The sequence below is a fragment of the Poecilia reticulata genome, linkage group LG19, assembly GCF_000633615.1.
Source record: "Poecilia reticulata strain Guanapo linkage group LG19, Guppy_female_1.0+MT, whole genome shotgun sequence".
NCBI lineage: Eukaryota > Metazoa > Chordata > Actinopteri > Cyprinodontiformes > Poeciliidae > Poecilia > Poecilia reticulata.
Window position 1 is genome coordinate 431,072 of NC_024349.1, and position 5,785 is coordinate 436,856.

Genomic DNA, 5,785 nt, shown 5'->3' on the forward strand with positions numbered 1-5,785 from the left:
CACACACACACACACACACACACACACACACACACACACACACACACACACACACACAGATTAAGGTTTATTCGACTCGGTGGGAATTTTGTGTCATTTTCCTTATAGAATAATAAAACATGACATCACAAACTTATTATTTTAACTAAATTAAAAAGACAAATAAATAAAATTGTACATTTTAGTAAAACATAATGGATGTTATTCATTGCAGATCCAAAGTTTTAAAGGGCCGGTATCATTTAAAATCTTTTTTAATCTTTTCATCGTATCTCATGTTTTTCCTGCAGCGATGCTTTGATTCTTTCATGTTTGAGAAATCATTTTGTCTCCATGGCAACCATTCAGCTGTTAAAACGCCAGGGTGGACCTAGCCCCGCCCCCGAGGCGTAGCTCCTCCCCCACTCAGCTCCTCCAGACTAGCCAGCAGCTATTAGCAACCAGCTGCTGAGCTCATTATAGGAGCTGCTGGTAAAAACATTAAAGGGTTAATAGAGGAGCCATGTTGGGACGACTTCCTGGAGGCGGAGCTTCAGAAACAGCAGGAGTTTTTAAAGAGACAGAGGCCCAGTTTTACCATGACGATTCTGTTTTTTCAGGCATTTCATCAGTTAAATTCACAAACATCCCAGAATAATCAAGCCGACTCTTCACTGAGTTCCTTTCAGCATAATCAGCCAAATGAACCCAAACCTTGGTGTTGATGTTCAGGTTTCAGTTTTGTGCGTTCAGCTTTTCTTTGCAGATGTTTTGCAGGAATAAACGTAAATCCTGAGAGAATCGGACCGGATCTGCACAAAGTAGAACACAGAAACTCCCAAGTGGCATCCGCCCCGCAAACACTCATTTCATCTTCATCTCTGGAGGCAAAGCCTCTTCATCGCCCTCCAGCTGTCCTAAACACTGGTTCTCATCACCTCACACACACACACACACACACACACACACACACACACACACACACACACACACACACACACACACACACACACGGCTCATTAGCAATCACTTCAACAATACCTTTTCCCTGGATGCCATCCTGAAGCCTCTGAAGGTGATTTTCTCCGTTCACCTGTTCATCTCTCCTCCCTCCTGCTCGCGTTGAGTCTCTACAGAAACGTTTTCATGGAACGCTCACCGAGAACCAAAGACAGGAAAGAACATGTAGTCTGACAACCAGGAACAAAGAGTTCTCACAGCAACTTCGCACTCAAACACTGTTCAGACGGCGAGGAGGCGGCTTGGTTACCTGCTTTCTGGTCATCTGGATTCTGGACTCATGTGATGATCAGACTCTCACCTCTCTGTAGAAAATACTTTATAGAGGCTAAAGTTGTCTGAATGTGAACAATCAGAATGTTCCAGACTTATAGAACCAGATTCCTGCAGCAGTTCTGCTTCCCAGACAAGTTTAATGCACAAAGCAAAGCAGTTAGCAACATAAAGAGTTTATAAAGTTCAAGCTTTGATGGTGCCGTCTTCTTTATTTCTGAGCTGATGCAGACACAGCATTCAGGTCCAAAACTCAAAATTATTTTAAAAAATGAGCCATTAGTCTAAACAATGTCTGTTTGTAGGATTTTATTGTTTCCAGTGATGCTAATCCGCTAATGATCTAATTACAGCGCTAATGTTCTGCTTAGCACTTTTGCATTTTTTGTAACTTTCAAAATGTTTAGCATGTTTTGCTTCTCTTAAATACTCTAATTTAAATATCAATCTTTTATGATAGATATCAATATGATTGAATAAAGTGTTTTGGAATTTTAGCTTAGCTAACTACTGCATTGGTGTAGCACTTTAGCGTTAGCGGAGCTAAGCTCATGATTAGCTCCTTAAGGTTAGCACAGCTAACGTTTTAGCTAATGTTGCCCACCTGGCTCCATCCATTTCACACAAATATACTTAATTAATTGGATGGTTATTGTTGGAATATGACAGTTAAAAAAATATATATTAAAATTTAAAATACATTGTTGTTTCCTGTGACTCTAAATCATAGATATCTAAAACCACATGCTCTAATGGACATAAATATTCGCAGATTTGGGACAATTTAGCCTTAAATTCATGCAGAATTCTGACCAATAAATCTCCTGTTGCACGTTTACACAGGATATTCCTAAAACTTCGCTTTAGATTGGTTATTCGATGTTTAAAAATGTTGGATTTTTATGACTTTCAGAATGTCACAAACACTTCTGGGTGTAAAACTAGAACACAGTCAGTTCTTCACATTTCCAGAGTTCAGGCTAATTATGGGCCGTGGAATGCGGCTCTCCCACATTGCATGTGTTTTATTGTTCTTAATGAAACGGTCTGGTCCTCCCTCCTGGTTTCAGTCGGTTAGTGATGGGTCAACAGGGATGCATAGCTGAGGGGGGAGGGGGGGGGCTTGTTGTGTTTGGTGTAAGACAAGCAGGACTAATGATTGAACAAGGCAAGTCTGGGCTTGACTGACTGGGGAGCAGCTGCTGGAACTTTCTTTCCAGTTGGGACATCGTGGTTGATAATTATTATTAAAACTTGCAGAAATATCAGTTTATGAGCTATTGGTTTGTTCTGGTCCGGTCGACCCGGTTCTACTGGACCCAGAACATCTGCTCCACCTCCAGCTGCTCTGAGTCAAACCAACCTGTTCCCCTCCTGGCCTGTGGGGGCGCTGCACCAAGAACCACTGAAGGAAACGACACAAAAACCTCTGAAGACACTGAGAGCAACTTCCTTCTTCACCAGATGGAAACAAGATGGAGGATTTTAGCGGTTGGAGGATTTCTCTTTAGGCTAAAGACCAGGAGCCATTTCTGCTGCTAGCGCTAGGCTAGCATGTTAGCTTTGGTTGGATTTACCCAGAATGCCCTGCACTATAGTCCACTTCCTGCTTCTGGAGCGGTCTCTGGTCTCTGTTTCGGTTCAAGCTGAACCAGAGTTCACTTCAACCAAACCCAGACCGAGGTTTGGAGGACCAGAGGTCAGAGGTCGATTAGAGTTCACACCTCACCAACGGAGCCGAACTTTATAGACAGATGAAGTGGAGTTGGGTTAAACCGGACCAAACAGGACTGGGACTGATGCAGCCTGTGTCACCACATAACCCAGAGAAAAGATCAACTCAAACTCATCCACATAAAAGTCAGAACCTCTCTGACTTCCTGAGCCRATGTTGGCCAATCAGAAGAGCAGATGGTGGATGATGCCTGGGTCTGTAGGCAACCAGCAGTTTGTGTCATCATCAATGCAGAAACGGCTCCTTGAGCTGGAGAATGATCAGAGGTTTCACGTTTGGCTGTAGCTGTACAGATGACTGACTGGGGTCAATGTGTGACCAACAGCTGAGGGCCTGACGGTCAGCGGCCGGCCAGCCTGTTGCTTATCAGGACCCAGCGGAGCGATGCTGAGGTTGCGAGTTCGAGCCTCACCTGGTTTTACAGGCTGGAGTTATTAGGATAGACATGAACTAGATGGTGTTCAGCCATGCTGCTTTAAGAGTCACCAAACATTTAGTTCCTGTCTGACATGTCAGCCATTTATTGACCTTTGCACGTGACGTCACAGCAAAACAACCAATGGCTCCTTTAAAGCCTGTCTAGAAACASACATCTGTGACCTAATATGCAGTCGGCTGCACAAACAGACCAGGATACAAACCAAACTAGTCATTTTATTTTGTAACCTTTAAAGAGGAAAGATGGCGGCGAAGGACAGCAGCTGTCAGTCCTCAGTGTAACCCTGGATTTACAGCTAACACTTTTTACAAGCTAAGAAGATTAACGTTCATAAACTTTATAAGTAAATATGGTTAGAAAGATGCCAAACATGGCGTTATGGACAAGGTCTGAGTCTAACCGTTGGTAACCATGGAGACAGCCTTGCCCCATTAGCCTAGCATGTACGGAAACAACTGGCTAGCCTCTCGTCTTTTGCTCCGGTTTAAGGCTGTTTATGGCCGTGATATAAATCATGTGGTGTGAATTCAGGCAAAGTCGGTAATTTGACCAACATGTCAGGAGGTTCGGCGGTTCGGGTCGGTTTCAGTCTGGCCGTTTTCAGCATGAGCCCCAACCTGGTGAGCTTCGTTCCCAACAAGCAGGAACAGGAAGACATGAACAAACTGGCAGCAACGTGGGAAAAACTGCTCAGCAAAGGGTCAATGAACCCATAACCTGCTGAGAGTTTGAACCAAATATTCTCCACTTTTTAAGTTGATGGTGAAATAAAAATAAGGTCGTTGGTGTCTGGCAAAGAAAATCAGATTCTAGATCATCAACCATCGGCTCCAGTACAAGGCGGGAGAGACGCCGAGGTTGTGAGTTCAAACCCCACCTGGAGTTTGTGCCTTTTATCAGTTGGAGCTAATAGGAAAGATATTAATCAGACCAGTGGTTCCCAACGCGTGGGGCGCGGCCCACACGGGGAGCTGTTCATGTTTTAACCCCTTTTTGCACAGAGGCTTTTTTTAAATGCATTGATGACAGTAAAGCTGAATATTGTTACAAACAAAAAGAAATCAGATTGAAGTGACACTGAAGAACATTCTTTACACCAGGAGCGTCCAAAGGCCTCCTGATGTTTCAGTCTCACCTGCATCACATGAGGCTCTTAGAGGCCTGAGGAGAACATGGACCTGCTGAGCAGGACCCACTCTGGACACCCCTGATCTACACTATAGAACACAAATTATAGATTTGTTTCTCCTTTGGAGGGGATTTTATTGTAAAACAAAGGGGGCTGGYAGAAAATGTTTTTTGAACCACTGAATTAGACGGTAAGGTTGAAGAAGTTGGAGTCCGGTATGAAACAAGGCTTGGACAGAACCGTCCGAATATGAAACCTGTGGCGGTCAGAATTGGGTCTGAAACGCTCTGAGATTAACGGATCAGTCCTGGTCAGGGGAACCAGCTCCAGTGGCGCAATCGGTCAGCGCGCGGTACTTATAGACAGTGGCCAGCAGAGCAATGCTGAGGTTGTGAGTTCAAGTCTCACCTGGAGCAAAAACTATTTTTAAAGAGGACAAAGAAACTAAAAAATGTGATAATCAATGAAAGAAACCAGAAATCTTGGATCTCAGCTGAATTTCAGGCAGCAGATGTCATGTGTTGTTTTACTCATCTGAGGTTTTAGTTGCTCAAGTGCTGGCAGATTATTGGCAGCATCAGCAGGACCCAGTGATCCACAAACGCATCGGCTGCAGCAGCTCAGCTGGTACTGACAGCCAGAACGAGGGCAGGTTGCGAGTTCGAGTCTCAGCTGGAGGACAGAAATGTTGACGCTGCATCAAACAGAAACCTGTTAATGCAGCAGCTGTAATTAATGTGTTAATATTAACTGAAGGTGAGTTTTGTCTGAGTTTCAGGCAGCAGATCTAAAGACTTTCTAGTGCAGCAGCTTGTGGCCAAAGATGCAGAAATAAATCTGACATCTGAGCTGCTGAGTTTGAAAGAAAAGGTTTCCCAGTGGGAACAGATTCATCAGCCATCGGTGGCCCAGCCGGTCAGCGCCTGGTACCAGGAGAGGTTGTGAGTTCAAACCCCACCTGGAGCCAAAACCTTTTATGAATAAGTGACATTTAAAATGCTTTTCATGCCAGGCTGCCTGGGCAAACAGACATTTCACCCAGCAACAGGAACCACTGCCTCTCTGCTTGGTTTGGGATGTTTCTATAAGCCTCCAGTTGTTGGGTTTGTCTCCCTGCTGAGTGAAAATGCTTCTCATCAGGAGGAACCCGGAGCAGCCTGGAAACCCGGAGCAGTCTGGAAACCCGGAGCAGTCTGGAAACCCGGAGCAG

General features: G+C 44.5%; 1 non-coding gene across 1 annotated transcript; it reads left to right on the forward strand.

The window, feature by feature from the left end:
* Nucleotides 1-4,898: 4,898 nt before the first annotated feature.
* On the forward strand, nucleotides 4,899-4,991 carry trnai-uau (transfer RNA isoleucine (anticodon UAU)). Its single transcript is given in 2 exon segments — nucleotides 4,899-4,936; nucleotides 4,956-4,991. It is a non-coding gene; the product is annotated as a tRNA-Ile (tRNA).
* Nucleotides 4,992-5,785: the final 794 nt, after the last annotated feature.